Source organism: Pristiophorus japonicus, chromosome 13, assembly GCF_044704955.1.
Source record: "Pristiophorus japonicus isolate sPriJap1 chromosome 13, sPriJap1.hap1, whole genome shotgun sequence".
NCBI classification, from domain to species: Eukaryota; Metazoa; Chordata; class Chondrichthyes; family Pristiophoridae; genus Pristiophorus; species Pristiophorus japonicus.
In genome coordinates this window covers 191,784,685-191,807,117 of record NC_091989.1, presented here as the reverse complement: position 1 = coordinate 191,807,117, position 22,433 = coordinate 191,784,685, and the positions used below count along the sequence as shown (strand labels likewise).

General features: G+C 50.1%; 1 protein-coding gene across 1 annotated transcript in view; it reads left to right on the top strand.

Moving 5' to 3' along the window:
- The window catches only part of cmtm4 (CKLF-like MARVEL transmembrane domain containing 4), a 102,584-nt gene that overhangs the window by 50,327 nt on the left and 29,824 nt on the right, over nt 1–22,433 (top strand). The gene's annotated exons all lie outside the window — the stretch shown is intronic.

The following is a 22,433-nucleotide window of genomic DNA, read 5'->3' as shown; positions in this document are numbered from 1 at the left end:
TAGTTCGGGATCTGGAATGTCAGGTCCTTCATTGAAACATCCCTTTTTGGCGTGGAAGCAAGTCTTCCTCGCTTTGAGGGACTGCCTATGATGATGCTGTGTGTGGGAGCTTGCTGTGCGCAAATTGGCTGCTGCATGTCCCACATTACAACAGTGACTACACTCCAAAAACTACTTCATTGGCTGTAAAGTGCTTTGAGATGTCCGGTGGTCGTGAAAGGCGCTATATAAATGCAAGTCTTTCTATTTTTTTGAATAGTATTCGAGAATTCTCCGCTAAATGTCATTTGTCAGAGAGAATTATTTGGCCGTGCTGTTCGAGGGAAATTGGAGCAACCCTACAGGAGTCCTGCCCTTTGTCCCACTCGTTGTCTCTGTGACCCAGCTTTTGGTCACCTGTCTGAATATCTCCTTATGTGGCTCGGTGTTAACCATTTTGCTTTGTAATCATTCCTGTGAAGTGCATTGGGATGCTTTACTGTTAAAGGCACTATCTAAATGTAAGTTGTTGTTGGGGTGGGATGGGGGTGGTCAATTCCTCACCTGTAATAATGTGCATTTATATAGCGCCTTTAATGTACTGAAACGTCGCAAGGCACTTCACAGGAGCCATTTTAAACACCAAGGGAATCGAGGGATATGGGGATCGGGCGGGAAACATAGAAAATAGGTGCAGGAGTAGGCCATTCGGCCCTTCGAGCCTGCACCACCATTCAATATGATCATGGCTGATCATTCCCTCAGTACCCCTTTCCTGCTTTCTCTCCATACCCCTTGATCCCTTTAGCCGTAAGGGCCATATCTAACTCCCTCTTGAATATATCCAATGAACTGGCCTCAACAACTCTCTGCGCTAGGGAATTCCACAGGTTAACAACTCTCTGAGTGAAGAAGTTTCTCCTCATCTCAGTCCTAAATGGCCTACCCCTTATCCTAAGACTGTGACCCCTGGTTCTGGACTTCCCCAACATCGGGAACATTCTTCCTGCATCTAACCTGTCCAGTCCCGTCAGAATTTTATATGTTTTTATGAGATCCCCTCTCATTCTTCTAAACTCCAGTGAATAAAGGCCCAGTTGATCCAGTCTCTCCTATGTCAAACCTCCGTGCTCCTATATTCTAAACCCCTAGCTATGAAGGCCAACATACCATTTGCCTTCTTCACCGCCTGCTGTACCTGCATGCCAACAAGTGGAGTTGAGGGTGTAGATCAGCCATGATCTTATTGGATGGCAGAGCAGGCTCGAGGGGCCGAATGGCAGACTCCTGTTCCTAATATGTTCTTGTGTAAAACATGAGTTGTCAGTTTTGCATCTCAGCAGTCGTTTGACCTTGGACAGAATCTGTTTGACCGAGCCCTCTGAGTCTGTGTGTGAGTTACTGGCTGCTGTTTATTGTGTGATTAATGTTCAACTGGGACCTGCTGGTTGGTTGCTCAGAGACGGAGAGGCACGAGGTGTATTTACTGCTCAATTTGCAACGCCTTTGGACTTAAATCTCTCTCAGTGAATCAGTCGCAAAGTCGCAGGGTCTGTGCTGATCCTGCAGCATATTGCAGAATAAAGTGTTCCAAACACACAGGCCCCTATGTTTCACAGGGCTTGCTGGAGTGTAGTTCTACCCATGTGTGTGTGTGGGAGTGTAGGAGTGGGTGTGTGGGTGAATGTGGGTGTGTGGGTGAATGTGGGTGTGTGGGTGAATGTGGGTGTGTGGGAGTGTGTGTGTGGGAGTGTGTGTGTGGGAGTGTGTGTGTGTGGGAGTGTGTGTGTGTGGGAATGTGTGTGTGTGTGTGTGTGTGGGAGTGTGTGTGTGTGTGTGTGTGTGTGTGTGTGTGGGGGAGGGAGTGTGAGTGAGTGTGTGTGTGGGGGAGTGAGTGAGTGTGTGTGTGGGGGAGTGAGTGAGTGTGTGTGTGGGGGAGTGAGTGAGTGTGTGTGTGGGGGAGTGAGTGAGTGTGTGTGTGGGGGAGTGAGTGAGTGTGTGTGTGGGGGAGTGAGTGAGTGTGTGTGTGGGGGAGTGAGTGTGTGTGTGGGGGAGTGAGTGTGTGTGTGGGGGAGTGAGTGTGTGTGTGGGGGAGTGAGTGTGTGTGTGGGGGAGTGAGTGTGTGTGTGGGGGAGTGAGTGTGTGTGTGGGGGAGTGAGTGAGTGTGTGTGGGAGTGAGTGAGTGTGTGTGTGGGGGAGTGAGTGTGTGTGTGTGGGAGTGAGTGTGTGGATGTGGGAGTGAGTGTGTGTGTGGGTGTGTGTGGGAGTGGGTGTGTGTGTGTGTGGGAGTGAGTGTGGGATTGAGTGTGTGAGTGTGGGATTGAGTGTGTGAGTGTGGGATTGAGTGTGTGAGTGTGGGATTGAGTGTGTGTGTGTGGGATTGAGTGTGTGTGTGTGTGTGGGATTGAGTGTGTGTGTGTGTGGGATTGAGTGTGTGTGGGATTGAGTGTGTGTGTGTGGGATTGAGTGTGTGTGTGTGGGATTGAGTGTGTGTGTGTGGGATTGAGAGTGTGTGTGGGATTGAGTGTGTGTGTGTGTGTGGGAGTGAGTGTGTGTGTGTGTGGGAGTGAGTGTGTGTGTGTGTGGGAGTGAGTGTGGGAGTGAGTGAGTGTGTGTGTGGGAGTGAGTGTGTGTGTGGGAGTGAGTGTGTGTGTGTGTGTGTGGGAGTGTGGGATTGAGTGTGTGTGTGGGATTGAGTGTGTGTGTGGGATTGAGTGTGTGTGTGGGATTGAGTGTGTGTGTGGGATTGAGTGTGTGTGTGGGATTGAGTGTGTGTGTGGGATTGAGTGGGTGTGGGTGTGTGTGGGTGTGGGTGTGTGTGGGTGTGTGTATGTGTGGGAGTGAGTGAGAGTGAGTGGGAGGGTGTGTGTGTGTGGGTAGGTGTGTGTGTGGGAGTGAGTGTGTGTGGGAGTGTGTGTGTGTGGGATTGAGTGTGTGTGTGGGATTGAGTGTGTGTGTGGGAGTATGTGTGTGTGGGATTGAGTGTGTGTGTGGGATTGACTGTGTGTGTGTGAGTGTGGGTTTGAGTGTGTGTGTGGGAATGAGTGGGTGTGGATGTGTGTATGTGTGGGAGTGAGTGAGTGTGTGGGAGTGAGTGGGAGGGTGTGTGTGGGTAGGTGTGTGTGTGTGGGTAGGTGTGTGGGAGGGTGTGTGTGTGTGTGTGTGTGTGTGTGTGAGGGAGGGAGGGTTTGTGTGTGTGAGGGAGGGAGGGTTTGTGTGTGTGAGGGAGGGAGGGTTTGTGTGTGTGTGTGAGGGAGGGTTTGTGTGTGTGTGTGTGTGAGGGACGGAGGGTTTGTGTGTGTGAGGGAGGGAGTGTGTGAGGGAGGGTTTGTGTTTGTGTGTGAGGGAGGGAGGGTGTGTGTGAGGGAGGGAGAGAGAGAGAGAGTGTGTGTGGGAGTGAATGTGGGTTGCTGGAGGAGGTTAAGAGAGATAGGGAGGGGACGAGACCATGGAGGGATTTGAAAGCAAGTGCTGGTAGGAGTGGCAGGCTCCTGCCCTTGAAGGACATTCACTGAAACCAGTTGAATTTTTACAACAATGCTACCAGCTCTATGCAATTGATTTTTTTTATAACTTCCTGCTGTGGGATTTGAACTCGCGACCTTTGGGCTGCTGGCAAATCATTTCTGTGTGAGCGTCGGCAGGATATTTTACCGTGCACAGTCTGGAGCAGGCAACCTTTCCTTCCCCCTCTCCTCCTCTCTAGCTCAGCGCACTGCCCTCTACGTGTCTCCCAAGTTGAGGTCAGCTAACTGACCCCTGACCTCTGCCCTCAGAGTTAATCTCAGCTGACCCTACATTTCAACTTCAGTCCGTTCTGTCAGTGTCTGGCGTCCTGTAACAGGCCCTGGTGCCCGTGGGCTCCAGGGAGAGGGTGGGCCGGGGCGAGAGGAGTGGCTGGGAGAGGAGGGAGAAAACTTGCCAAACATTCCACCCCTCCAGATTGAACTCGGCCGTATTATTGAATCTGAGAAACCTTCTAATTGTGAAGCACAAACTAGATTTAACGCTGGTGATGGCTGGTGTGGAAAGGCCACCACACGTTAATAAAATCCAGGCACAGGCATCTTCCACCCTTCAGGATGTAGTTCGGGATCTGGAATATTAGGTCGTTCGTTGAAAGACCTGTGAACTCATCCCTTTTGGCGTGGAAGCAAGTCATCCTCGATACGAAGGGCTGCTTATGATGATGAGATTTAACACTGTCAGCTGCATAATGACTTAGTTAATGAATACTTGTATCGGACTTTGATTAGATCACATTCGGAGCACCGTGCACAGTTCTGATCTCCATGTCACTAAAAAGGACTCCGAGGCTGTGCAGAGGGTGCAAGAACGATTTACAAGGACGATACCAGAACTGAGAGGTTACCCATCAGAAAAGACTGGACATGTTATGTATATAACTATGTAATACTTGCCACTAGAGGGCGCAACTGTTGGAGTCCCAATGGTCACCTGCACACACGTGCAGGGTCAGTATAAAAGGCTGGCTGCCATGTTCTTTAGGCACGCTGGAGTTGTAATAAAGAAGACTAAGGTCACACTAAGTTTAGCTCACAGCCTCGTGGTGTCTAAGGATTAGGGGTAAGCCATATAGGACCGAGATGAGGAGAAACTTCTTCACCCAGAGTGTTGTGAACCTGTGGAATTTCACAGAAAGTTGTGGAGCCCAGTTCGTTGGACATATTCAAAAGGGAGTTAGATATGGCCCTTGCATCTAAAGGGATCAAGGGGTATGGAGAGAAAGCAGGAATGGAATACTGAGGTTGAATGATCAGCCATGATCATATTGAATCAGTTCCTATGGACTGGAGGGTAGCTAATGTAACACCACTTTTTAAAAAGGGAGGGAGAGAGAAAGCGGGAAATTATAGACCGGTTAGCCTGACATCATTGGTGGGGAAAATGTTGGAATCAATTAAAAAGGATGAAATAGCAGCACATTTGGAATCGTCCAAGTCAGCATGGATTTATGAAAGGGAAATCACGCTTGACAAATCTTCTGGAATTTTTTAAGGATGTAACTAGTAAAGTGGACAAGGGAGAGCCAGTGGATGTGGTGTGTTTGGACTTTCAAAAGGCTTTTGACAAGGTCCCACACAGGAGATTGGTGTACAAAATTAAAGCACATGGCATTGGGAGTAATATACTGACGTGGATAGAGAACTGGTTGGCAGACAGGAAGCAGAGAGTCGGGATAAACGGGTCCTGTTCAGAATGGCAGGCAGTGACTAGTGGAGTGCCGCAGGGCTCAGTGCTGGGACCCCAGCTCTTTACAATATACATTAATGATTTAGATGAAGGAATTGAGTGTAATATCTCCAAGTTTGCAGATGACACTAAACTGGGTGGCGGTGTGAGCTGTGAGGGGGACGCTAAGAGGCTGCAGGGTGACTTGGACAGGTTAGGCGAGTGGGCAAATGCATGGCAGATGCAGTATAATGTGGATAACTGCGAGGTTATCCACTTTGGGGGCAAAAATGCGAAGACAGAATATTATCTGAATGGTGGCAGATTAGGAAAAGGGGAGGTGCAACGAGACCTGGGTGTCATGGTACATCAGTCATTGAAAATTGGCATGCAGGTACAGCAGGCGGTGAAGAAGGCAAATGGTATGTTGGCCTTCATAGCTAGGGGATTTGAGTATAGGAGCAGGGAGGTCTTACTGCAGTTGTACAGGGCCTTGGTGAGGCCTCACCTGGAATATTGTGTCCAGTTTTGATCTCCTAATCTGAGGAAGGACGTTCTTGCTATTGAGGGAGTGCAGCGAAGGTTCATCAGACTGATTCCCGGGATGGCTGGACTGACATATGAGGAGAGACTGGATCAACTGGGCCTTTATACATTGGAGTTTAGAAGGATGAGAGGGGATCTCGTAGAAACATATAAAATTCTGACGTGACTGGACAGGTTAGATGCGGGTAGAATGTTCCCGATGTTGGGGAAGTCCAGAACCAGGGGATGCAGTCTTAGGATAAGGGGTAAGCCATTTTGGACTGAGATGAGGATAAACTTCTTTACTCAGAGAGTTGTTAACCTGTGGAATTCCCTTCTGCAGAGAATTGTTGATGCCAGTTCATTGGATATATTCAAGAGGGAGTTAGATATGGCCCTTACGGCTAAAGGGATCAAGGGGTATGGAGAGAAAGCAGGAAAGGGGTACTGAGGGAATGATCAGCCATGATCTTATTGAATGGCGGTGCAGGCTCGAAGGGCCGAATGGCCTGCTCCTGCACCTATTTTCTATGTTTCTATACACAACAGAACAAGCTGGGGCTCTCCTTACTGGATAAGAGAAGGCCGAGGCTTGACCTGATGACCAGTAAACCCAATAGGGAATTCAGGGGAAAGCTCTTTACCCAGAGAGAGGTGAGAATGTGGAACTCGCTGCCACAGGGAGGGGTTGAGGCGAATAATATCGATGCATTTAAGGGGAAGGTGGATAAACACATGAGGGAGAAAGGCATAGAAGGCTATGGTGAAGGGATGAGATGAGGTAGGGCAGGAAGAGGCTGATTGGAACGTAACAGAAATACCAATTACTTACATTTATATCGTGCTTTAATGTGGGAGGAAGTCCCAAGTCGCTTCACAGGAATTTTACCGTGTAAATTTGAAACTGAGTCGAAGAGATGTTAGGGCAGAAGAGGTGGGTTTTAAGGAGCGTCTTAAAGGAGGAGAGAGAGGTTTAGGGAGGAAGTTCCAGAGCTTGGGGCCCAGGCAGCTGAAGGCACGGCCACCAATGGTGGAGTGATGAAAATTGGGGATGCGTAAAAGGCCAGAATTGGAGGAACGCAGAGATCTCGGGGGGGGGGGGGGGGTTTGTGGGGCTGGAGGAGATGGTAGAGATAGGGAGGGGTGAGGAGGGATTTGGAGACAAAGGATGCGAATTTTAAAGTCGAGGCGTTGCTCAACACTTGAAGAAGATTATAATCTGGAGTGTGCAGTGAGCAGCCAGATATCAGAGCCGATGTCCATCTCCGGACCCTTGCACAAACCTGGCTGTGTTCCGAGGGATTTTCGGACCAGCACCCGAGGAGGTGGCCCCTTTCGCTGTGCGCCCCCATGCTCAACCCCCCAACACTCACCCTTCCTCTCCTGACCGTGTTTCTAGATGTTGGGCCACAGCTGCCTCTGTACCCATCTCACTGGGCATTATTTGTGTGTGCTGATCAGAGACTGACGTAATGGCACTCTGTGTGATTAAACAAAAAAAAATGAAGGACTTGCTTTTAACAGCGCCTCTCATGACCTCAGAACGTCCCAAAGTGCTTTGCGGCCAAAAAAATACTTTTGAAGTGTAGTCACTGTTGTAATGTAGGAAATGCGCCCGGTAAGATCCCATCAAAAAGGAATAATGTGATAAGGACCGGATAATTTGTTTTAGTCTTTTGGATGAGACGTTAAACCGAGGCCCCGTCTGCTCTCTCAGGTGGATGTAAAAGATCCCATGGTACTGTTTTGAAGAAGAGCAGGGGAGTTATCCCCAGTGTCCTGCGCCAATATTTATCCCTCAATCAACATCATTAAAACAGATTATCTGGTCATTGCTGTGTGTGAGAGCTTGCTGTGCACAAATTGGCTGCCGCGTTTCCCACATTACAACAGAGACTACACTCCAAAAGTACTTCATTGGCTGTAAAGCGCTTTGAGACGTTCGATGGTCGTGAAAGGCGCTATATAAATGGAAGTCATTTTTTTTTGTGTGATCATTGAGGGATAAATATTTGCGCAGAGCACCGGGGAGAACTCCCCTGCTCTTGTATAGTGCCGTGGGAACAGTAAACATGTTTTCCTTCAGGAATGAAGTGGTGAGCAAAGTGGCTGCTGAGAAAGTCAGCGATGCCCACACATACTTTTCCTGCTGTATTAAAAGGGAATTATATTTACAAATCCCTCCATGGCCTCGCTCCCTCACTGGCCCAGCAACCTCCTCCAGCCCGAACACCCTCCGAGATCGCTGCGCTCCTCCAATTCTGGCAACTTGTTCATCCCCGTTTTAATCGCTGCACCATCTGTGGCCGTGCCTTCTGTTGCCTGGATCCCAAGCTCTGGAACTCCCACCCTAAACCTCTCCGCCTCTCTACCTCGCTTTCCTCTTTTAAGTTGCTCCTTAAAACCGACCTCTTTGACCGAGCTTTTGGTCACCTGTCCTAAGATCTCCTTATGCGGCTCGGTGTCAAATTATAGAAGCAGAGAAAATAGGTGCAGGAGTAGGCCATTCGGCCCTTCTAGCCTGCACCGCCATTCAATGAGTTCATGGCTGAACATGCAACTTCAGTACCCCATTCCTGCTTTCTCACCATACCCCTTGATCCCCCGAGTAGTAAGGACTTCATCTAACTCCTTTTTGAATATATTTAGTGAATTGGCCTCAACAACTTTCTGTGGTAGAGAATTCCACAGGTTCACCACTCTCTGGGTGAAGAAGTTTCTCCTCATCTCGGTCCTAAATGGCTTCCCCCTTATCCTTAGACTGTGTCCCCTGGTTCTGGACTTCCCCAACATTGGGAACATTCTTCCTGCATCTAACCTGTCTAACCCCGTCAGAATTTTAAACGTTTCTATGAGGTCCCCTCTCATTCTTCTGAACTCCAGTGAATACAAGCCCAGTTGATCCAGTCTTTCTTGATAGGTCAGTCCCGCCATCCCGGGAATCAGTCTGGTGAACCTTCGCTGCACTCCCTCAATAGCAAGAATGTCCTTCCTCAGGTTAGGAGACCAAAACTGTACACAATAGTCCAGGTGTGGCCTCACCAAGGCCCTGTACAATTGTAGCAACACCTCCCTGCCCCTGTACTCAAATCCCCTCGCTATGAAGGCCAACATGCCATTTGCTTTCTTAACCGCCTGCTGTACCTGCATGCCAACCTTCAATGACTGATGTACCATGACACCCAGGTCTCTTTGCACCTCCCCTTTTCCTAATCTGTCACCATTCAGATAATAGTCTGTCTCTCTGTTTTTACCACCAAAGTGGATAACCTCACATTTATCCACATTATACTTCATCTGCCATGCATTTGCCCACTCACCTAACCTATCCAAGTCACTCTGCAGCCTCATAGCATCCTCCTCGCAGCTCACACTGCCACCCAACTTAGTGTCATCTGCAAATTTGGAGATACTACATTTAATCCCCTCGTCCAAATCATTAATGTACAATGTAAACAGCTGGGGCCCCAGCATAGAACCTTGCGGTACCCCACTAGTCACTGCCTGCCATTCTGAAAAGTCCCCATTTACTCCTACTCTTTGCTTCCTGTCTGACAACCAGTTCTCAATCCATATCAGCACACTACCCCCAATCCCATGTGCTTTAACTTTGCACATTAATCTCTTGTGTGGGACCTTGTCGAAAGCCTTCTGAAAGTCCAAATATACCACATCAACTGGTTCTCCCTTGTCCACTCTACTGGAAACATCCTCAAAAAATTCCAGAAGATTTGTCAAGCATGATTTCCCTTTCACAAATCCATGCTGACTTGGACCTATCATATCACCTCTTTCCAAATGCACTGCTATGACATCCTTAATAATTGATTCCATCATTTTACCCACTACCGATGTCAGGCTGACCGGTCTATAATTCCCTGTTTTCTCTCTCCCTCCTTTTTTAAAAAGTGGGGTTACATTGGCTACCCTCCACTCGATAGGAACTGATCCAGAGTCAATGGAATGTTGGAAAATGACTGTCAATGCATCCACTATTTCCAAGGCCACCTCCTTAAGTACTCTGGGATGCAGTCCATCAGGCCCTAGGGATTTATCGGCCTTCAATCCCATCAATTTCCCCAACACAATTTCCCGACTAATAAGGATTTCCCTCAGTTCCTCCTCCTTACTAGACCCTCCGACCCCTTTTATATCCGGAAGGTTGTTTGTGTCCTCCTCAGTGAATACCGAACCAAAGTACTTGTTCAATTGGTCCGCCATTTCTTTGTTCCCCGTTATGACTTCCCCTGATTCTGACTGCAGGGGACCTACGTTTGTCTTTACTAACCTTTTTCTCTTTACATATCTATAGAAACTTTTGCAATCCGTCTTAATGTTCCCTGCAAGCTTCTTCTCGTACTCCATTTTCCCTGCCCTAATCAAATCCTTTGTCCTCCTCTGCTGAGTTCTAAATTTCTCCCAGTCCCCGGGTTCGCTGCTATTTCTGGCCAATTTGTATGCCATTTCCTTGGCTTTAATGCTATCCCTGATTTCCCTTGATAGCCACGGTTGAGCCACCTTCCCTTTTTTATTTTTACGCCAGACAGGAATGTACAATTGTTGTAGTTAATCCATGTGGTCTCTAAATGTCTGCCTTTGCCCATCCACAGTCAACCCCTTCAGTATCATTCGCCAATCTATCCTAGCCAATTCACGCCTCATACCTTCAAAGTTACCCTTCGTTAAGTTCTGGACCATGGTCTCTGAATTAACTGTTTCATTCTCCATCCTAATGCAGAATTCCCCCATATTATGGTCACTCTTCCCCAAGGGGCCTCGCACAACGAGATTGCTAATTAATCCTCTCTCATTACACAACACCCAGTCTAAGATGGCCTCCCCACTAGTTGGTTCCTCGACATATTGGTCTGAAAAACCATCCCTTATGCACTCCAGGAAATCCGCCTCCACCGTATTGCTTCCAGTTTGGCTAGCCCAATCTATGTGCATATTAAAGTCACCCATTATAACTGTTGCACTTTTATTGCATGCACCCCTAATTTCATGTTTGATGCCCTCCCCAACATCACTGCTACTGTTTGGAGGTCTGTACACAACTCCCACTAACGTTTTTTGCCCTTTGGTATTCTGCAGCTCTACCCATATAGATTCCACATCATCCAAGCTAATGTCCTTCCGAACTATTGCCTTAATTTGCTCCTTAACCAGCAATGCTACCCCACCTCCTTTTCCTTTTATTCTATCTTTCCTGAATGTTGAATACCCCTGGATGTTGAGTTCCCAGCCCTGATCATCCTGGAGCCACGTCTCCGTAATCCCAATCACATCATATTTGTTAACATCTATTTGCACAGTTAATTCATCCACCTTATTGCGGATATTTGATAATGGCTTCTGTGAAACTTTTTGGGAAGTTTTACTATGTAAAGGGGCTGTATAAAGCACTGATCACACTCGACCAGCTCTGCTGGGCGGACCTCATCGTCTGCATACCCAAGATAACGGCAAGCGATGCCCAGTTGGGCCAAGGAAACGTTTCAAGGACACCCTCAAAGCCTCCCTGATAAAATGCAACATCCCCACTGACACCTGGGAGTCCCTGGCCAAAAACCGCCGTAAATGGAGGAAGAGCATCCGGGAGGGCACTGAGCACCTCGAGTCTCGTCGCCGAGAGCATGCAGAAACCAAGCGCAGGCAGCGGAAGGAGCGTGCGGCAAACCTGTCCCACCCTCCCCTTCCCTCAACCACTGTCTGTCCCACCTGTGACAGAGACTGTAATTCTCGTATTGGGCTGTTCAGCCACCTGAGAACTCACTTTTAGAGTGGAAGCAAGTCTTCCTCGATTCCGAGGGACTGCCTGTGAATGAATGAATAAATACAAGCTTTACTAGTTTACCAAGGACAGCGATTGAGGCAACACACAGGTGTGCACAACAAGGGAGAGTCACAGAGTGGTGAGGCTTATTCGGAAGGAACAGCTGGATACCAGTGCTGTGAGAGAATTCATTAACCTCGAGACTAAAAGGAGATGTGGAATAAAGAATAACCAGGACATGCTGGTCCAGTGCCTCTGAAGAGAGAGAAAGTGAACGTTCACGTTCCAGGTGTATGCTGACCCTGCGTGAGAACTGTCCTGCCGGCTCCCTGCACTGACACTCTGGGAACTGCTGCCCCTTTCCAGAATTTTCCAGCTTCTGTCTCGGGGGAACGGTTGAAAATCACAGTCCCAAATCGAAGATGTAAAATGCTGAGCTCCGTGAATAGTGGCGCATTTACACACTCGGCTTCCCCGTGTCCTAACTCGCACCAAGTCCCGCTCACCCATCACCCCCTGTGCTCACTGCCCCGTGTCCTAACTCGCACCGAGTCCCGCTCACCCATCACCCCCTGTGCTCACTGCCCCGTGTCCTAACTCGCACCGAGTCCCGCTCACCCATCACCCCCTGTGCTCACTGCCCCGTGTCCTAATTCGCACCCAGTCCCACTCACCCATCACCCCCTGTGCTCACTGCCCCGTGTCCTAACTCGCACCCAGTCCCGCTCACCCATCACCCCCTGTGCTCACTGACCGGCGTCCTAATTCGCACCCAGTCCCACTCACCCATCACCCCCTGTGCTCACTGCCCCGTGTCCTAACTCGCACCGAGTCCCGCTCACCCATCACCCCCTGTGCTCACTGCCCCGTATCCTAACTCGCACCGAGTCCCACTCACCCATCACCCCCTGTGCTCACTGACCCCGTGTCCTAACTCGCACCGAGTCCCACTCACCCATCACCCCCTGTGCTCACTGACCTGTGTCCTAACTCGCACCAAGTCCCACTCACCCATCACCCCCTGTGCTCACTGATCTACATTGGTTCCCAGTCCAGCAATCTTGATTTTTAAATTGCCATCCTGGTGTTCCACCATTGGCGGCCGTGCCTTCAGCTGCCTGGGTCCCAAGCTCTGAAATTCCTTTCTATGTTACAACAGTGACTACACTTCAAAAGTACTTCATTGGTTGTAATGCAGGTCGTTCTGAGATCGTGATACAAATGCAAGTCTTTTCTTTTTCCCTGAACCTCTCTACCTCGCTTTCCTCCTTTAAGATGCTCCTCAAAACCTACTTCTTTGACCAAGCTTTTGGTCACCTGTCCTAATATTTTCTTTTGTTGCTCTGTGTTGAATTTTGTTTGCTAATCGTTCCTGTGAAGTGCCCTGGGGTGTTTTACTGTATTAAAGGTGCTATATAAATACAGGTTGTTGTTGTTGAGGTGTCACCTGTGGCTCTGTGAATAACACTCTCGCCCCCGAGTCGGAAAGTCATGGGTTCAAGTCCTGCTCCAGTTCGGGGGAGGCTCCAGTTCTGACTTTGAATCCGAGTGTTCCACCACCAGAGGTATATTGAAATGTAGGTGTGTAGCCCTGCTTTGTAGGCGAGCGTTATGTAACGTGGAGATGGGTTAATCATCCAGCCAAGGTGCCTTTATTTAAGGTCACGCCCGGAACTGTTTACTTGGTGCAATTTTTAAAAAAAGATTCTCGGTATGTGGGTGTTGCTGGGAAGGCTGCCATTTAATGCCTGACCCTTAGGTGCCCTTGACAAGATGGTGGTGAGTCTTATCATAGAATCTTGGAAAAATTACGACACAGAAGGAGGCCGTTCGGCCCATCATATCCGTACTGGTCGAAAAGGAGCTACCCATCCTAATCCCACCTTCCAGCACTCGGTCCGTAGCCCTGAAGGTCACGGCTGTAATGTCTGCCCCTGTGAAGATGCGCTCAGGTTGAGTTGGGAGTGGCTTAGCCAGTCATGGGATGTTCACAAGACTCAATAAAACCCCAGCCAGTTGGGTTCGGGGGATCCACGATGGGGCAGGTGGTTGTGAGCCTGGTGGATGAACTGGTAATGTGTAGTGTGATAAACCTTTGCTGATAAACCTTTTCTAATAAACCAACTAGTTCTTAATAGCAATATGTTGCTATGAATTCTTAAGCAAAGAACCCATGAAGCAAATGCATTACAACACCTCTTCAAGTGCACATCTAGGTACTGTTTAAATGTGGTGAGGGTTTCTGCCTCTACCACCCTTTCAGGCAGTAAGTTCCAGACCCCCACCATTTCTCCTTTCTTATCTCCCCTCTAATCCTTCTACCAACTACTTCAAATTATGCCCCCTGATTATTGACCCCTCTACTAAGGGAAACATCTCAATTAAATCTCCCCTCAGCTTCCTCTGTTCCAAAGAAAACAACCCCAGCCTATCCAATCTTTCCTCATAGCTAAAATTATCCAGTCCTGACAACATGCTCGCAATTCTCCTCTGTACCCTCTCTAGTGCAATCACATCTTTCCATTGTGGTGACCAGAACTGCACGCAGTACTCCAGGTGTGGCCTAACTAGTGTTTTAACATAACCTGCTCTTGTATTCTATGCCTCGGCTAATAAAGGCAAGTATTCCGTAAGTTGTGAGGAGGATGCAAAGGGGCTTCAAGGGGATATATACAGACTAAGTGAATGGACAAGAACATGGCAAATGGAATATAATGTGGAGAAATGTGAAGTTTAAAATAGAAAAGCAGAGTATTTTTTAAATCGTGAGAGATTGGGAAATGTTAGTGTTCAGAGGGACCTGGGAGACCTTGTACACCGATTACTGAAAGTTAACATGCAGGTACAGCAAGTGATTATCAAGGCAAATGGTATGTTAGCCTTTTTACAGAGGATTTGAGTATAAGAGTAAAGATGACATTGCAATTATATCGGGCCCTGGTGAGACTGCACCTGGAGTACAGTTTTGGTCTCCTTACCTAAGGAAGGATATACTTGCCATAGAGGGAGTGCAACGAAGGTTCACCAGACTGATTCCTGGGATGGGGGCATTGTCCTATGAGGAGAGATTGAGTAGACTAGGTCTATATTCTCTTAGAGTTTAGAAGAATGAGAGGTGATCTCGTTGAAACATACAAAATTCTTACAGGGATTGACAGGGTAGATGCAGGGAGGATGTTTCCCCCCGGGCTGGGGAGTCTAGAACCAGGGGTCACAGTCTCAGGATAAGGGGTCGGCCATTTAGGACTGAGATGAGGAGAAATTTCTTCACTCAGAGGGTGGTGAATCTTTGGAATTCTCTGCCCCAGAGGGCTGTGGAGGCTCAGTCTTTGAGTATATTCAAGACAGAGATCGATAGATTTTTGAACATTCAGTGAATCGAGGGATATGGGGAAAGTGGAGTTGAGGTCGAAGATCAGCCATGATCTTATTGAATGGCGGAGCATGCTCGAGGGGCCGAATGGCCTGCTCCTAATTCTTATGTTCTTATGCAAAAGCAAAATACTGCTGATGCTGGAATCTGAAATAAAAGCAGGCAATGCTGGAAATCTCAGCGGGTCAGGCAGCGTCTGTGGAGAGGAAGACTCTGTTTAATTCTGTTCCTCTCCACAGATGCTGCCCAACCTGCCGAGATTCCCAGCATTCTTATGTTCTTATGCCTTTTGATCACCTAATTGACCTGTCCTGCTACATTTAAGGATCTGTGGACATGCACTCTGTTCCTCTGTTCCTCCACACCTCTCCGTCTCCTTCCATTTAATGTGTGTTCCCTTGCCTTATTAGCCCTCCCCAAATGCATTACCTCACACTTCTCCGGATTGAATTCCATTTGCTACTGTTCTGCCCACCTGACCAGTGCATTGATATCTTCCTGCAGACTACAGCTTTCTTCTTCATTATCAATCTCACGGACAATTTTTGTATCATCTGCAACTTCTTTATCATGTCCCCGACATTTAAGTCTAAATCATTAATATACACTGTAAAAAGCAAGGGACCCAGTACTGAGCCCTGCGGAACCCCACTGGATACAGCCTTCCAGTCACAAAAACACCCATCAACCATTACCCTTTGCTTCCTGCCTCCGAGACAATTTGCCCCTCTCCCTTGGATTCCATGGGCTTTTACTTTTTTGATCAGCCTGCCATGTAGGACCTTGCCAAAAGGCCTTGCTAAATTCCATGTAGACTACATCAAACTCTCTGCCCTCATCGACCCTCCTCCCTGACGCCCGATTGGCTCGGCAGGTGGTCTGTGGGAGTCGGGTATATGTTAATGATGGAAATGCGGTTTGATCAAACTGAGTGTCTCGCTGGGATACTCCAGCAAGCAGTTAACAGTCAACCAGGTTGGTGTGAGACTGGAGTCACATATAGGCCCAGAGTGGGTAAGGACAGCAGCTTTCTTTCCCTACTGGGACGTTGGTGAACCAGTTGGGATTTTTACTGTTATACTGTTGCCAGCATGTTACATGCAAATTAAAAAAAAAAACTGAATTCAAATTCTCAAACGAACTTGCGGGGAATTTGCATCGGGTGACGTGTGATCGGCTCGGCAGATGGTCTGTGGGATTCGGGTCTATTTTAATAATGAAAATATGCTGGAGATATCGGATGTCTGAAACTGGTTAAATGACATGAACCCTCAGTAAACCGTCGAAATCGAGAGAGAAGGAAAAGACAGACTTGCATTTATATAGTGCCTTACACGACCACTGAACGCCCCAAAGTGCTTTACAGCCAATGAAGTATTTTTGAAGTGCAGTCACTGTTGTAATGTGGGAAACATGGCTGCCCGTCCGACAGTGCGGCGCTCCCTCATTACTGCCCCTCCCTCAGTACTGCACTAGTGTGTCAAGCCTATATTTTTAAAACCCTGACGGAGCGCCGCACTGTGGGAGGGGCAGTACTGAGAGAGCGCCGCACTGTCGGAGGGGCAGTACTGAGGGAACGCCGCACTGTCGGAGGGGCAGTACTGAGGGAGTGCTGCACTGTCGGAGGGACAGTACTGAGGGAGTGCCGCACTGTGGGAGGGGCAGTACTGAGAGAGCGCCGCACTGTCGGAGGGGCAGTGCTGAGGGAGTGCTGCACTGTCGGAGGGACAGTACTGAGGGAGTGCTGCACTGTCGGAGGGACAGTACTGAGGGAGAGCCGCACTGTGGGAGGGGCAGTACTGAGAGAGCGCCGCACTGTCGGAGGGGCAGTACTGAGGGAGTGCCGCACTGTCGGAGGGGCAGTACTGAGGGAGTGCCGCACTGTCGGAGGGACAGTACTGAGGGAGCGCCGCACTGTTGGAGAGGTAGTACTGAGGGAGTGCCGCACTGTCGGAGGGGCAGTACTGAGGGAACGCCGCACTGTCGGAGGGGCAGTGCTGAGGGAGTGCCGCACTGTCGGAGGGACAGTACTGAGGGAGCGCCGCGCTGTCGGAGGGACAGTACTGAGGGAACGCCGCACTGTCGGAGGGGCAGTGCTGAGGGAGTGCCGCACTGTCGGAGGGACAGTACTGAGGGAGCGCCGCACTGTCGGAGAGGTAGTACTGAGGGAGCGCCGCACTGTCGGAGGGGCAGTGCTGAGGGAGTGCCGCACTGTCGGAGGGGCAGTACTGAGAGAGCGCCGCACTGTCGGAGGGGCAGTACTGAGGGAACGCCGCACTGTCGGAGGGGCAGTGCTGAGGGAGTGCCGCACTGTCGGAGGGACAGTACTGAGGGAGCGCCGCACTGTCGGAGAGGTAGTACTGAGGGAGCGCCGCACTGTCGGAGAGGTAGTACTGAGGGAGCGCCGCACTGTCGGAGGGACAGTACTGAGGGAGTGCCACACTGTCGGATAGATTCCAGTGGGTCAGGTTGACGTTACGGGTTCTGTATCACCCTTGGGAGAAAAGGCAAGGAGGGAGAGAGGGAGTTTTTCCCAGTGTCCTGGGCCAACAAGAACAAGTTAATTGGCCGTTTGTCTCATTGTGGATTGTTGCAGTGAAGAGAATGCTGCCTGTGCCAATTGTATTTCAAAGTCACTCACTGTGTGCGCAGCATTTCGGGAGGTGTGATTGGACGCTGTGTGTGTTCTTTGGTTAATTGGGAGGGTGGGGGGGCGGGGGTGATGGGTACCCATGTCCTGGGCCAGAGAACGGCCATTTTGGGAGAAGGGGGGGGAGACAATTGGAGGGGAGGGGGTGAAGACTGAGGGTTCGAGGTAGCCCAGCCCGGGCCGTTCGCTCGTATTTGTCTGCTGGCATTTGCATGTGCCACGTTATTCAGTGTGAAATGGGAAGGGTTTGTGTGACTAGAACCTGTGGAACTGTTCAAACATCTGAGAGCAGCAAGGCTTTTGTTGTTGAGAAATTAACTCTGCGCCGTGCTTCTGTGCAATGGAGAGCTGCCCAGTTGCTGCCGATTCAGACTCCAAACTCCCCTCGCGATCCTAACAACTGTAATCTTCCAACCAGTCGCCAAATCCAGATTTCTACATAGCAACAGGAGGAGCCCATTCAGCCCCTCCAGCCTGTTCCGCCATTCAATTAGATCATCTGTAGCTTGACTCCATTTGTTTTTTATTTGTTCCTGGGATGTGGACGTCGCTGGCAAGGCCGGTATTTATTGCCCATCCCTAATTGCCCCTTGAGAAGGTGGTGGTGAGCCGCCTTCTTGAACCGCTGCAGTCCGTGTGGTGAAGGTGCTCCCACAGTGCTGTTAGGGAGGGAGTTCCAGGATTGTGACCCAGCGACAACAAGTTAATTGAGCTGCTGCCTCTCTCTCTCCCTCCCTCTCTCTCTCTCTCTCTCTCTCTCCCTCCCTCTCTCTCTCTCTCTCTCTCTCTCTCTCCCTCCCTCTCTCTCTCTCTCTCTCTCTCTCTCTCTCGTGTTGTTGGAGCTGCACTCATCCAGGCGAGTGGAAAGTATTTCATCACACTCCTGACTCGATTTCAAACTTCTCATCCAGAGAGAAACAGAGTTAATGCTTCAGGTCGATGACCTGAAACATTAATGTCAGAAACGTTAACTCTGTTCGCTCCACAGATGCTGCCTGACCCGCTGAGTATTTCCAGCGTTTCCTGTTATTTTATATTGTTGAACTCGATGTTGAGTCCTGGAGGCTGTGAATGGCCTGATCGAAAGATGAGGGGGATTGACAGGGTAGATGCAGGGAGGATGTTTCCCCCGGGCTGGGGAGTCTAGAACCAGGGGTCACAGTCTCAGGATAAGGGGTCGGCCATTTAGGACTGAGCTGAGGAGGAATTTCTTCCCTCAGAGGGGGGTGAATCTTTAGAATTCTCTGCCCCAGAGGGCTATGGAGGCTCAGTCATTGAGTATATTCAAGGCTGAGATCAATATCGAGGAATATGGGGATCGGGGGGGGAAAGTGGAGTTGAGGTAGAAGATCAGCCATGATCGTATTGAATGGCGGAGCAGGCTCGAGGGGCCGAATGGCCGACTCCTGCTCCTATTTCTTAACCTTTGAGCTTCCTTAGAACAGTGTAGGAGGCCGAGAACAGGGAATTAAAGTGGGTTAATCACAGCCGAGGATCTGAAGGCTTGCTTGACCTTTAACCGTTGAGCTGTATTGAAGAGCCCCTCCCTGGGTTCTGTGTCCGGCAGCAGACCCCAGTGTGATGGGTGAAGGATGCGCACAGAACGGTGTGGTTTGCTCTATGGCGGTTATTGCCTCGCTTGCCACAGTGCCACCTCCATTCACTTATGTCTGTGTAATGTCCCTCAGACACACCCCAGTGGGCCCCCACACACAATCCATTGAGCAAAGTGACCATGAAACCACCGTTTTAAAAATAACAACTGGTTCACTGTCATCCTAGTCGTACTCTCTTGGTCTGGCCTTAAAAGCAAGACTTGCATTTCAACAGCGCCTTTCACAACCTCAGGATGTCCCGAAGCGCTTTACAGCCAATGAAGTTTAACGTCTCATCCGAAAGACAGCGCCTCTGACAGTGCGGCACTCCCTCAGTACTGCCCCTCTGACAGTGCAGCACTCCCTCAGTACTGCCCCTCCGACAGTGCAGCACTCCCTCAGTACTGCCCCTCTGACAGTGCGGCGCTCCCTCAGTACTGCCCCTCCGACAGTGCGACGCTCCCTCAGTACTGCCCCTCCGACAGTGTGGCGCTCCCTCAGTACTGCCCCTCCGACAGTGCGCCGCTCCCTCAGTACTGCCCCTCCGACAGTGCGGCGCTCCCTCAGTACTGCCCCTCCGACAGTGCGATGCTCCCTCAGTACTGCCCCTCCGACAGTGTGGCACTCCCTCAGTACTGCCCCTCCGACAGTGCGCCGCTCCCTCAGTAGTGCCCCTCCGACAGTGTGCCGCTCCCTCAGTAGTGCCCCTCCGACAGTGCGGCGCTCCCTCAGTAGTGCCCCTCCGACAGTGTGCCGCTCCCTCAGTAGTGCCCCTCCGACAGTGCGGCGCTCCCTCAGTACTGCCCCTCTGACAGTGCGACACTCCCTCAGTACTGCCCCTCTGACAGTGCGACACTCCCTCAGTACTGCCCCTCCGACAGTGCAAATCCCTCACCATCCTGGTTGAATGTTATGCACCTTCTGAAGTTGTCTAGCAAGCCACTCGTTTGTAGATGGATTTCTTTCAGAAAATATCTTTTTGGGGACACAGTATGAGAGTAATGTGAGTCGTGCCGTGTGGTGAGTCTCTGAGCTCGGGAGGAACACGGGACTTTGGTCCTGTGGTTTCCAAAGCTCTCCCCCACTGGGGGTTTTCCTCCTGTCTGGGTCTGTTGTAGATACTGTGATAGAGATTGATCGCTGTGATTGGTTAATGACTCCATTATCGTATCTAAGGGATGGTAGAAGATGAACAAGATGCAGCATACGATGAGAGGGCCCTCCGTTGAGGGGGCAGGCTTCACCAGCGGTTCAGCAGGAAGGGATATCACCAGCTTCCAACTACATGGAATGTACAGCAAAGGAACAGGTCATTCGGACCAACTGGTCTGTGCTGGTGTGTCCTCCCCACGAGCCCCCTCCCACCGCTCTGTATCCAGCCCTCTCATCGTATGCTGGGCCTGATGTTCGCGTATTGGTCTGAGCCAGTGGTCAAATGCCACCAGTACGGTAAAGAACGAATGGACCTCAATTTTCATGGTCATATTGTTTGCATAAATACAAGATAGTCACTAATAAATCCAACAGGGAAATAAGGAGACATTTCTTTAGGGGTGGGAATATAGAACAGGCTACCACAGGGAGTGTTTAAGGCGAATAGTATCCATGTTTTCAACTAGCCGCGTACATGCAACAACAACTGGTATTTATATAGCTCCTTTTATGTAGTAAAACGTCCCAAGGTGCTTGAGTTGATCAGAGAATAGGGAGTAGAAAGATACGCTGAGAGGAGGCGGATGGAACAGGATGCGACGTGTGTGGAGCATAAACACTGGCACAGACTAGATGGGCCGAATGGCCTGTTTCTGTGCTGTAAATTCTATGTCGGATCGTTCTATTCCTTTCTCCCTCATGTCATCATCATCATAGCTGGTCCCTTGTATCGAGGATGACTTGCTTCCACACCAAAAGGGATGAGTTCACAGGTGTTTCAATGAAGGACCTAATATTCCGGATCCCGAACTACATCCTGAAGGGTGGAAGATGCCTGTGGGTGGATTTTTTTAACGTGGGGTGACCGTTGCACACCAGCCACCACACGGGCTTGACAGGAGTGAGGTCTTGGTCCAGTGGCAAGGGTTAACCAGGACAACTGGAGACCTGCACACATATCGCAGTGTGGGCTGGGCCGTGCTGCCCCTGGGCCCCTGACTCACGCCTCTCCTGGGCCCCGATCATATCCCTCTGCGAACTCTCGCCGCTCCTTCGCCCCGACCTCGCCGCTCCTGCTGTACCTGCCCACACTGCAGTCAGCCGTTGCCCTCCTGCAGCAGCACGCGCTTCTCCCTGCAGTGGTACACCGCCTCACACTGCTCCCTCTGATGGCCCCAGCCTGCTGATGGTCTTGCAGGCCGGGACTGCGTTGATTTCCGTGCGGCAGTCCCTCATGTATTTATCTATTGTCCCTTTAAATGCATCTATTGGGGATGTGCAGGAGGCTAGAATTGGAGGAGCGCAGACATCTCGGGCGGTTGTGGGGCTGGAGGAGGTCACAGAGATAGGGAGGGGCGAGGCCAGGGAGAGATTTGAAAAAGAGACGAGAATGTTTATAAGTTCAGAAGATCTGAATATTAGCATTGGTAAAGTCGAGAGAAAGATGGAAGGTTGTGACTGGAAGAGTGGTTGTAGGTGAGAGTCTATCTGACGAACTTGTCCAGGAGTAGAAGGGAGGTTAAGTTCGATGAAGAGACTATGCAACACAGGGAGGAGGAAGGGTGCATCGGACACGACCGTTGGAGTTTGAGAGCAACAAGAGAGAACAGTTGAGAGATGCAGTAACTGTAGTCTCCAACGATGTCTCCGCAAGATCCTGCAAATCCCATGGGAGGACAGACGCACCAATGTTATTGTCCTTGACCAGGCCAACATCCCCAGCATTGAATCACTGACCACACTCGATCAGTTCCGCTGGGCAGGCCACATAGTTCGCATGCCAGACGTGAGACTCCCAAAGCAAGCGCTCTATTCGGAACTCCTTCATGGCAAGCGAGCCCCAGGTGGGCAGAGGAAACGTTACAAGGACATCCTCAAAGCCTCCCTGATAAAGTGCAGCATCCCCACTGACACCTGGGAGTCCCTGGCCAAAGACCACCCTAAATGGAGGAAGAGCATCCGGGAGGGCGCTGAGCACCTCGAGTCTCGTCGCTGAGAGCATGCAGAAACCAAGCGCAGGCAGCGGAAGGAGCGTGCGGCAAACCAGTCCCACCCTCCCCTTCCCTCAACCACTGTCTGTCCCACCTGTTACTGAGACTGTAATTCCCATATTGGACTGTTCAGTCAGCTGAGAACTCACTTTTAGAGTGGAAGCAAGTCTTCCTCGATTCCGAGGGACTGCCGATGGTG